This window comes from Manis javanica, chromosome 10 (genome assembly GCF_040802235.1).
Source record: "Manis javanica isolate MJ-LG chromosome 10, MJ_LKY, whole genome shotgun sequence".
Taxonomy (NCBI): Eukaryota; Metazoa; Chordata; class Mammalia; order Pholidota; family Manidae; genus Manis; species Manis javanica.
The window spans coordinates 66,991,744-67,003,907 of NC_133165.1; positions in this window are offsets into that span (position 1 = coordinate 66,991,744).

Here is a 12,164-nt window from a genome sequence, read left to right on the forward strand (position 1 = left end):
CACTGGAAGGATTAGAATAGTTGTTGATCAAGGCAGTCCACAGTAGGGCAAGGGCAGTGAAGTGGAACTGGAGCTCTGACTATTCCCTGTACCCAAGACTTCTAGGGTTCTGCGGCAGAAATCACGGTGCTTCCCCTAGGCTTCCTACTTTACATGCACATTGCTGAACAGACAAGGCGAAACCTGACAATTACTCCTCCATACGCTTTCACCTCCTGAGATTGTGTAGCTATCTTTACTGTTACCTTGTTTTACATTCTCTTTTGCTTATTGGTGTGTAATTTCTTAATTCATATTTTTATTAGAGTTTTGGGAGAAAGAAGAGATAAATATCTTTTCAGATCCACTAGATAGTTCTCAAAGTTTTTTCCACAGACACACTTCAGTGATAGGATATTCTCCCATGTCCCTGTGTGGAGGATTAGGGTGACATTGAGATATATGAGAATACCCAAGTGCAGGAATTAATCATTTTTAAAACTCCCTAGGTAATTCTGTTAAACTCTACCAAGACCACCAGTTGGTATCAGTTATCCATGGCTGTATACCATGTTATTCTATAACTTAATGGCTGGAAACAACAAACATTGTCTCACAAACAACAAATATATCTCACAATGTCTGTGGGCCAGCAATCTGGAATGGGATTAGCTGGGTGTCTGTGGCTCAGGGTGTCTCTTAAGGATGAAATCAAGCTGTTGGGTAGGGCTACTGTCTTCTCAAGGGTTTACTGAGAGAGAATCTGCCTGCAAGCTCATTTCCGTGGCTGTTGCAAGCCTTAGTCCTCACTAGCTATGGGCCTCAGATGTCAGTTCCTTGTCATATGGACCTCTCAATAAGGGTGCTCATTACATGCAGCTAATGGTGCAAGAGAGAGAAGGCATGAATGACCCCCCAAGACAGAAACCACAGTCTTTTTATAACTCAATCTTGGGGGTGAAAGCCCATCTCTTCTGCATTATTCTCTATTCTTTAGAAGTGAGTTAGTAAATCCAGTCCACACTCAAGGGGAGATTACACAAAGACATGAGTATTAAGAAGTGGGATCATTGGGGACCACTTTAGAAGCTGCCTATCACATCCAAATGCATCAATACTTCCCTCCAGTTGAAAAATCACTTTCTGTTTCTGCTTGTCTGCTTTTGACCTTTCTGAAGTAATACTCCTTACTTCTACCAACTTAGATCAGATGAATACCATCTCCTCCTTGGAGATGGATAGAATCTTAACTGATGGTGTTACAATAGAAGCAGTATAGCAGAGAGTTAAAGTACAGCTTTTGGGGAAAAAGAGACCTGGATTTGAAGGATGTCTCCAGTATTTCTCTGTTATACAACTTCATGAAATGATATGTTCTCTCTGAAGTTCAGTTTTCTATCCTAAAATATTAAGATCGTAAGACCTACCTAATAGAGTTACTGTAAGATGAAATGAAATGATGCATATGAAGTAGTTAACATAATTGCATTTTCTTAATAAATATATATGCCTCCAGATGCCCTTTCCAAACTAATTTGTGTTATCACTACCAGTTTACTCCTCCATAACACTTTTGTCAAATTATTCCCATATCAAAACCTATTAATTGAAGTTAAAACTCCATAGCACCCTTTTCAAGATTCTTCAACATATAGGCTCAACCTTCCTATTTACCCTTCTCTCCCTATTCTTCCCTGTGTTTATTCTGTGCTTCAGTCCACCTCTACTGGATGCCCTTTCTGGACCTTCCTTATGCTCTTTACTACCATATATTATTATTAGTGAGCTTTTCCCTGTGTGTGCCCACAGAAACTTCAGCCATCTTCTAAAATACATTTGAAATTCCACCTTTCTCCTAGAAATATCCTTGCCTACCTCAGTCAGAAGCAATCCCTTTCTGGCCTGAGTTCCCAGGAGACTTACTGTACCACCTTTTGATATTGTTTTTCTTGATGAGCAAATGAATGTGGCACTCGACCATCAGTGTTTTCTTTGAAACTAGATTCCAAACTCCAGGGGGCAGAGTTCATGTCTTATATGTCCTGTCCTCTATAGTGCCCCGTACACTATCTGATAAAGAGTGATCAGTGACGTGGGTGAGTAGAGGGGGTAAATAATGGGCAAGGAAATATGCTGCAGAATGATAAACAGGATAATCCAAAAAAAAATTCCAGGAACTCATTCCAAGTTGTCTGGAAATGAGCTGACTGGACCATGGCCCTTCCATCTCACCAACCAGAGGAGCTGCACTCAAATCCAGCTTCCCATGTGTGCCTGTCAATTTCCTATTTGCTCTCAGAAGCATCTCCCACCCCGTCCCTGCTCTGTGTGGTATCACAGGGAGGATCATTTTCCAGGCTCCTTTGCCCTTCGGCTTTTAGGTAGTTTTAGATAGTTTTCATGTGTTGTTTGGCTGAAGTTCACTCATTTTTACTGCTATAAAATATCCCATGTATGCAAGTACCAAATTTATGTGTTTATTCTGTCAATAATGGGCATTTGAGTTTGGGGCTATTATTAATAATGCTGACATGAATATTCTCTTATATTTCTTTTGTAAAAAGACAGGTTAGCACTTATTTCTTGGGTTTATATGTAGGATTAGAATTGCTGGTAAAGGGTATGCATATATTTAGTATTTACTAGGTATTTCAGATCTCCAAAGTTGTACCAGCAGTGTATGAGAGTTCCTGGTGCTCTACATCCTTACCAGAGCTTGGTATTGTCAGACTTTTAAAATGTGTTTAATCTAATGGTTACACAAAGATATCTCATTCTGCTTAATTCACTGATTACTGACAAAGCTGAATCCCTTTTCTTAGGTTTATTGATTATGTGTTTATTCTGTGAAGTAATTATTCATATCCTTGGCTAACTTTTCAGTTGGTTGTTTTTATATTTCCTTTGATGTGTAAAAGTACTTTATATATTCTGGGTATTACACTTTGTTAGCTACACTGATTCCCTAAAAAAGCATTCACTAAGCACTTACTATGCTCAGAAGATACAGCAGTGAACAAGACAGACCAAAAAAGCTCTTATTAATGAAACATACATTCTAGTACAGGGAGAGAAACAATAGAAATAAGAAAAGTGTGGGTGGAATGTTAAAACTGACATACTCTGTGATAAATGCTATAGAGAGAAATAAAGCAAGGAAAGGTTGTCATTTAAAGTAGGGTGGTGATTGAAGGTCTCGCTGAGAAGGTGACATCTGAATAAAACCCTGAAGGGGGTAAGGACACAGGCCTTAGGGGTATTTGTTGGAAAAGCATCTCAGGTGGAGAGAACAACACAGACAAAGCCTTGCAGTTGGAGCATAAGCAGTGTGTTCAAGCAGCATCAAGGAAGCAAGTACAGCTAAAGGTGAGTAGGAAAAATGAGTCATAAGAGATGAGATTTGAGCAGTAAGATGGGGAGGTTTGTGTGTGCTGAATGTAAAGGACTCAACTTTTACTCTCAGTGAGGTGGGAAGCCATTTGAGGAAAGGAAAGATTTGAGCAAAAGAGTGACACAGTCTGACTTACTGTTTTAAAAGACCCACTCTGGGGGACAAGGGCAGGAATAAACTGAGTGGTTTTCCAAATAATCCAGGTGAAAGATAATGGCAGCTTGCACTAAGGTAATACTGATTATCAAAAGTGATTGGGGAACATTAAAAGATAACCTGTGAGTAACTATGACTCAGCTGAGGTTGGGTAGTTATTCGTGAATTTTTGTTTTCCTACTCTAGAAGAATTTTATCTAGTAATGCTTAGGAGCTGAGACTGTGGATGGAGAAAGCAAAGGTGATCAGCCTATTGGTGGTGATTGGTGTGGCCAAAACAGTAAATGGGCAAAAAAAAAAAAAAAAAAGAAAAGAAAATGGCTTGGGCTAAGGTGGTACCAGTGAAGATGTTGGGAAGTTTTCAGAATCCAGATTTATTGTGAAAGTAGAGCTATGAAGATTTGTTGATAAACTGGGCTGTAGTTTTTTTTTTTTTTTTTGAGAGGGCATCTCTCATATTTATTGATCAAATGGTTGTTAACAACAATAAAATTCAGTATAGGGGGGTCAACGCTCAATGTACAATCATTAATCCATCTCAAGCCTAATTCTCGTCAGTCTCCAATCTTCTGAAGCATAACGAACAAGTTCTTACATGGTGAACGAATTCTTACATAGTGAATAAATTCTTACATGGTGAACAGTACAAGGGCAGTCATCACAGAAACTTTTGGTTTTGATCATGCATTATGACCTATAAACAATCAGGTCAAATATGAATATTTGTTTGATTTTTGTACTTGATTTATATGTTGATCCCACATTTCTCCTATTATTATTATTATTGTTATTTTTAATAAAATGCTGAAGTGGTAGGTAGATGCAAGATAAAGGTAGAAAACATAGTTTAGTGCTGTAAGAGGGCAAATGTAGATGATCAGATGATCAGGTGTGTGCCTATGGACTAAGTATTAATCCAGGCTAGACAAGGGCAGCAAGACATCCACGGATGCAGAAGATTTCTCTCAAAGCAGGGGGGGTGAGGTTCTGCGCCTCACTTTTGTTGGTCCCCAAATTCTCACCTGATGGCCCCCCTGCGACTGTGCCTGTCTTAGGTTGTTCCTCCCTTGAGGAATCTTACCCGTCTCTGGCTAACCAGTCATGTTCTGGGGCCATACAGGCACATGTAAAGTTGGTAAGTGAGAGAGAAGCCATATTGTTTGCAAAGGTTAGCTTTTTACTTCTTTGCAGATTTATGCCCTGTGGCTTCTATGCCCAGCACTTGTCTCGAGGTATCTTTACCACCTGGAGGAATTATGATACTCGGTAAATTCGATATGAGGCACGAATTCTATTTAAGGGTTGTAATTAGGAAGGAAGAAGAAAAGCTATAGATGTAGCATATGAAGGAAACATGGGAGGATTGATTATTTCTTTGACATATCTTCTTGTATAGCACCTTAAGTATGTATAGGTTTTAAACTACTAACTAATTTGCACACACATATTAACATAATAGGAATACGGTGACATAAACAAAGCAAATCTATAATTACCATCCATCTCCAGTGAAGCCAAGAAAACCATTTAGGCACCCTAGGCATTTGTGAAAATTTATCTATGATATGATGGATATTGTCCAACTGTACTTGAACCATCAGACAAATTAAAGCAGCCCATTTCTGGGATCTGTTCACATCCCATATGTTCTTTTAACCATAGATAGTCTATAGTCATGAGATTTTGGAGTGCTACAACTTGCACCCCTCCCAACTCCTGGTTGAGTTCCAACAGTACAGATCCGGTCAAATTCGTTGTCTCACTGTATGCACATGCCAGCCTACACATCTCCCTCCTCATTCCAGTGGCAAGTCCAGGAGACGGTGGGCTGGATGCAGCCACAACCGCAGCATCGTCCGGATACCTGTGGAGGCTTTTTGATGATCATCCCCCGGCACAAGTCCTCCAGAGAGTGCTGATGCCGGAAGCTCCTCCTCATATCGTATCTTAGTTCATTTTCTGGGTATCCAAGCTAGGCCTTGATCTTCTGCATAGAAACAAACAGACCCTTTGCCCACACTTTGACATGCCCTCTATACCACTGTGCAGAACTCATTGGAGGTCAGCACACAGTAACTGCTTTTTTTTTTTTTTTTTTTAATTAAGAGAAAGGAATATTATCAGAAAAGAGTACCTCCATAGCTGATCATCTGACACCCTTTAAGTGATCAACATTAAGGATATTTAAAGCATGCGTTGATCTTTGATGGGCTGTAGTTTTGAAGTAAGGATCTAACTCTTTTCCTCCAAATACCTAAACATTTGTCCTCACATCATTTGTCAAATTATTTATTGGAAAGCCCATTTCTGCCACTCCTACCTTTTAAATAGCCTTCAAATCTATCTTATTCTTTGTATTCCTACTGCTATGGCCCTAGTTTAGGTCACTGCCATCCTGCCAGCTTTCACCTAGATGGCTGCCATTTCCTCCTATCTCTTTCTTCATGAGAGCAGATATGAAACCCCTTAGACATACTGTAGTCAAAATAGCCTTTGTGTAAGACAGCACTGATCATGTTACTCCCTGCATGTCTTCCCTCAAGATGAAATACAAACTGTTTAATGAGGTTTACCATTATATCAGGTTCTATAGCTTCATCTCTTACCATTCATCCTCCTCAGCCTCATCTCTACTCTCCTCCCACAAAGGCATTTACCTTCCTTAAAATGCCATACTCTGCCTCATTTTCAGGGCACGTACTGTTCTTTGCCTCTGCCCTGCCCCATATATCTTTGATGACTAACTTATCTATCCTGCAGGTTTCACTATGAGGTCAAATCTTCCAGCAAGCCTTTTGGAATCTTCCTTGAGCCAAGATTGAGTGCTTTTCCTATATGATACTTTCTGCATTACAATGTTAATTATACAGAATCACAATTTCTTATTTACTTTCCTCCTTACTTTCTTTCTTGACTATAAGCGAGTTGAGGGAATTATGTATTCTACCTCTGAATCCCCAGCACCTAGCATGTAATAGGTTTCTACGAATATTTTTTAAATGCCATAAAAAAATTATCAACTGTATGGTATGTGGTATACACTGTGCTGGGCTATTGGGTACAGAGAAATAAGAAAGACAAGATCACTCCCTTACATCTTTTATGTTAGGGGTAAAGACAGACAGTAAGACAAATAAATAGATAAAGCAATTGCAGCTTGTGATAGGAAGAATATAAATAGTTGGCTGTGATTAGGAAGAATAGAGGGTTCTGATTAGGTAAGATGGCCAAGAAATTCTGCCTTGAGGAACTGACATTTAAGCTAAGGACTAAAGAACGAGAAGGAGCCAATTACATGAAAATCTGAAAGAGCATTACAAGCAGAAAGAAAAGCATGTGCAAAAATTCTGAAACAGAAAAGAGGCTGCCGTGTTCTAGGAACTTGGACTGCAGAGTTGTAAGCTGTGGGATAAAGTGCACGGCATGAAGTTGGAGGCCTCAGGCAGATAGCCAGGTCCTGCAGTGTGTTTTCGGCCATAGCCAGGCACTTGGATTGGTTCTAACAGACTGGAAAATCACAGAAAGGTGTTAAGGGTTTTCAGAAGAAAGTCATGCTCCAATCACATTTTAAGAGTCCACTCTGGCTGTGTTGATAATAGAATGTACAGTTACCATGGAAGTAGAGGGAACACTTTGAAAGCTATTGCAGTAATCCAGGAAAGAGAATGAAGGCTTCAACTAGCATAGTCACAAATGGAGATGAGGATAAGTGAATGAATTCAAGCTACATTTTGAAGGTAGAACAATTTGGACCTGCTGATGGATTGACTATGAAGGATAAGGGAAAGGGAAGAGAATAGGATGACTCCCAGGCTGCTGACTTCAGTGACCCAGTGAGGAGTGTTACCATCTTTAGAGACAGGGACAATGGGGAGGAATGGCTTGGGAAGGACACAAAAAACATTCTGTTTTGACTATGTTGTTTGAAGGCTTTGTGCGATATAATGAGTTGTAATAAATACATATTTCCCAGGTGTATTTGGTCTTCACTCACAGTTTTGGAAACTCCTCAGAGCCTTAAAGGTGAAATGGGTGTCTTGTCATGTTAATGAGAGACTTTTGGATGCCTACCCCCAAGGGTGGGGCTGGAGGTTGAGTCAGCCAATGGCCAGTGATTTAGTCAATCCTGACTATGCAATGAAACCCTCACAAAAACATGGGAAGAGCATAGTTCCCTCTTGCATCCTGCTTCTCAGTTGGGGAGAGCTTCTGTGCTTGGAGAACCAGAACGCTTCCACATGCCACTGAGCCAGGCCCCAAGCTCCATGAGGACAGAAGCTCCTTTATTTGGGACCTTGCCCTATATATCTTTTCATCTGGCTGTTAACTTGTATCCTTTGTTAAACTGGTAAACTGAGTGTTTTCCTGAGTTCTGTGAACCACTCTAGCCAATTAATAGAACCTAAGGGGGAGGATGTGGGAACCTCCTATCTGTAGCTGGTTGGTCAGAAGCCCAGGGAACTGCCTGGGACTTGCTACTGGAGTGGCGGTGGAGCTCAGTCTCTTAGGAAGGAGCCCTTAACCTGGGGAATCTGGTGCTGTCTCTGGACAGGTAGCGTCAGACTTGAGTTCTTGGACACCCTGCTGGTGGTCGGGAATTGCTTGGTGGTGTGTGTGGGAACACGCCTTCCACCCCCCACATCTTGGAATCGGGTCCAGGAACCCAAAAGGAGTTACTGCTGTGTGGAAAAAACAGTCTGTGAGACAATAAAGTAGAGATGTCACATTAGCAGTTTGAATATATTAATCTGGGGCTTAGATGAAAGGATGAAATACAAATGTAGGTGTCCTTTGCATGAAGCTTTAGGGAATGGATGAAATCCTCAAAGAACAGTCTGTGTGGGGAAGAGAAGGTGGTATTTAGAAACCAAGATCTAAGCCCTAGATCAGTTACTATAGGAGTCCCTTCTCCCAGTCCTTCTGCCTGTACTGAGCAAGGAAATATATGTATGCATACACATAAATATGTATTAAAATACATACATTCATATACAAGTAATACATACACACATTTGCATCTATATTTATTTCTGTGTCTATCTACCTATAAAGGAAACCTAGAGTTCACATTGACATGTTCCATTCCAATATGTTACTACAAGGCTCATTCTAGCTTTCCTCCATCTGTATTTATCTCACTCTTCTCTCGCAGTGAGAAACTTGACTTGTTCCATCCTCAATATTCTACTAATTTGCTTGATCTATCTGTGTACAGCCCGTCTCCTGATACTCTTAGACTGTCACCATGCTAGAATACCTTCCTTGGGAAGGCCTGGGCCTCCTGAGTAGTTCATTTTCTTTATTTAGGTTCTGTACATGTTTTATTATGTACATTTTTGGGACTTTGCTTTGTTGCTCTTTTGAAATAGTGCTATTTAAATAAGTACATTTTCTGCTCGTAACTTATATTTGAAAAGGTTACATTTTATTTTTTTACATTTGTCAATCTGAAAGGAATTGTTTTTATTACACTATTTTTATTGGTTATTAGTGACAGAACATTTTTCAAATGTTTATTAGCCATTTTTACTTATGTTCCTGTAAATTGTATGAATCCTTTGTTTTTCTATGGAAATCCTAGTGCTTTTTTTAAAAAAGGAACCTCTTGAGTTGTTTATAAATTCAGGAGAATAATTGCTTGTTTGTTGTGTTTTCCAAGTTAACTGGTTGTTTAAAATTTTTTTTTAATTTACAGAATTAAAATTTTTACATGGCCAAATATGTTGATCTTTTACTAATTATTTTTGAGCTTCAGATTACCTTCTCTTTCCAGAGGTCAGATATTCATATATACTTTTTATTTTTGTTGAAGATTTAAAAATTTTTATATTTTTAGAAATTTTAGAGACTTTTTTATCATGTTAAACATCTTTAGAAATGTTTTTTTCCCATTCTTAATCAAAAGTTTTTTTTATTGAAGTGTCATAGATGTACAGTCTTATATTGGTTTCAAATATACAACATAGTGGTTCAGCAGTTACCCATATTATTAGCTCTTCACCCCCACTAGTGCCATTATTATCTGTTAACACAAAAGATGTTACAGAATCATTGGCTATATTCCCCATTCTATTCTACTATCCCTGTGGCCAACTTATATTATGATTGAGAATTTTTTATGCCCCTTTATCCTCTTCACCCTCCCCATCCACCCATCCCAAGAAATGTTGTTAAACATTTCTGTATCCATCTGAAACTTGTTTTATTTTTATCCAGTCTGTAGAAAATTCTACTACTAAGAATATTAATCTTTTCAAAGTTGTCACCAATATTTCCCTCAGCATTTTATTTTCCATTTAAATCCATCTTATTTTGATTTTTGACATGTAGAAGTTTCCATTTTTTTGTAATTAAATTTACTCATCTTTAGTGACTCCTCCCCTTGCTTTTAAGCTTAGAAAGAGACCTCACCTATCCAGAGATTTAATAAACGTAACACTTATATTTTCTTTTTTCTCTCCCCATCTCTCTCTTCCTCCTTTTTTCCCCCTCCATCTTCTCTTTTAACCTTAAGATTTGCCTTAAGGCCAGCTTTAAGTAAAATGAATCACTTTGGTCACCTGGGGGTCTTGCAGACCCAGAAAAATATGGGATTGGGATGATTTCTCTACAAGGTAACCCCTCTCTTTCCCTCCTACATGAAAAGCAGTTCAGTGTCAAGCTCCTAGTAAGTATATGTACCTCTGACAATTCATACACTGCTAATGTGAAAGGTGTCCTTTAGATATTCTGTATATAAATTTAGCCATTTATATGGAGAGAATGAAAAAAGAAATGACCTAGTTTTGGTCAGATGCTGCTTGTTTCTCCTCACACCATGGGGTTCTGTTCTGTGTCATTTCCTTTGAAGTCAGTGGGAACTCTGTGCAGCACAGCCACGCGAACACCGGCCTCCATACATGAAGGTGAGAACTGCCATTACGATAAACTATTCAGCAGTGTGGTGGAGGGAACATTGGCTTCACACACTTGGTTGCTACCCTGCAGATCCCACTGTCTGTGAGGGCTTTGTTTGACTGGAGCAAACAAGAACTTTTTGAATCTTGACATACAAGGGCTTATTCAGTAGAGCATCCCCTGTTATGAGAGGAGGCACAGTGCTGGACAGGCATTGCAGTTTTTAGCCAGCACACTGAGGGCATTGCTCTCACATTCTCTCCATCTGTAAAGAGACTGTTTTCAAGACCCCAAAATGGTTTTCTATAGATTGGAGAAACATGTAAATATTTTGGGGGGCATATATAGTGGGGGACAAACTGCAGTCATGTCAAAGAAGCCAGGCCTTTTCAGTATGAAAAAAGAATTCTTTGCAAATTTTAGGTGAGGTTGGTGAAAAGCAGAGCTTATAATAGAAACAATGAGAGAAACTTTGATGCAGAGATGGTATTGGAAATGAAAAAGAATCATCTACATTTGCTTTCTATATCAGGAGCATTATTTTGGTAATTAGCCCACAGAGACTTTCTCCCTCTCCTCCCTTCACAATGAGTCACGCACCATTTTAGGAACCCGTATCACATGGTTTCAGGTGGTTATTCTACAAACATAGAATGAACAGAGGTCAAAGAGCAAACTGCTCAAACTGATGGGTGATTTTGTTCCCAGGCATTCCATCCCCTGATTTTGAAATAGCAATGTCTCCTTACTGATTCCTTCATCATATCATTCTGCTCCTGTCTCCAAGCCCTTGCTCAGGCTGTAGCATATCCCCTGCTTCAAGGTGCCTCACTTCCAAGGCTCCGTCCTAGAGCAGGACAGCAGCATTTTGTATTTGTAATTTCTCCTATTGGATAGCATGGGAGTGGAGTAGCATTTTTTGCTTATAATTTTGAGTTCTGTTGCAGAAAACTTGTACGAACTTCTGCATAGAGATCATCAAGGGAGGGAATAGAGATGGAAGAGAAGAGAAAACACTGAGTTCTGGAGTACTCCAAAGATAAGAGATTGGGGAGGAGAGAATATTTGGGAGATCACTTTGCAATAATACATGGGAGAGCATTATTTTTTGAAATAATAGTTATATTGTAATATAATAGCTATGAACTATTCTGGTGTGTGACTATGCCCTCATTTACATAAACAGTCATCTACATAAACAGCTTCTTAATTGTTCCTTCTGCTCTTAGTTCACCTTACTCCAATCTGTTCTACATTCTGCTTAGGTTAACCTTGGATTAATTTTAGTTATTTGTGCCTGGTTGAAAAGTGGAAAATAGGGGAAATACAATATATTATATTTATATGATGAAATGTAGTGCAGTTATGATTTTTAATAAGAAAATACTTGCAAAAAATGTTGAGTGAATAAGGACTAATCCTAATATGTGCACAAATGTACACACACACAAATATGTGATCAGAAAAAGATGCTACAAATTTATCCATCACAAATGTAACATGGATGGTGGGTTTTGGTGACTTTTATTTTATTTTTTTATGTTTTCCTGTGTTTTGCAAATTTCCTTCATGAAAAATAAAGTTTTTTGTAAGAAATGTACTTTAATTCTGATGTCTTACAGTCAGGTAACCAGCTTTGATTCTTTATTGCCTAGAAAGATAATGTACAAATATCTTAATTTAGTAGTCAAGACACTTCAGACTAGAGGCCCAATCTGCTTACTCAACCTCTTCATTTCAG